Genomic DNA, 207 nt, shown 5'->3' on the forward strand with positions numbered 1-207 from the left:
AGTAAGGTATTTTTCTCAGTTCTTCTTATTTATCGGATGGATTCATGTGGCAAGACTGGTCAGCCCTGCTCTTTCTTGAATTCTGTCCAGCCGTCTCAACTCACCAAAAGAGAGTCTGTATAGAACCCACCGCATCTTGTTCTGACTGTCTGTGATGAAGAACGTAGTTGAAAATATACCACGGAGATTTTTTTTTTTTTTTTTTTT

Source organism: Rhinopithecus bieti, unplaced genomic scaffold (genome assembly GCF_001698545.2).
Source record: "Rhinopithecus bieti isolate Rb0 unplaced genomic scaffold, ASM169854v2 scaffold_4541, whole genome shotgun sequence".
Classification (NCBI taxonomy): domain Eukaryota; kingdom Metazoa; phylum Chordata; class Mammalia; order Primates; family Cercopithecidae; genus Rhinopithecus; species Rhinopithecus bieti.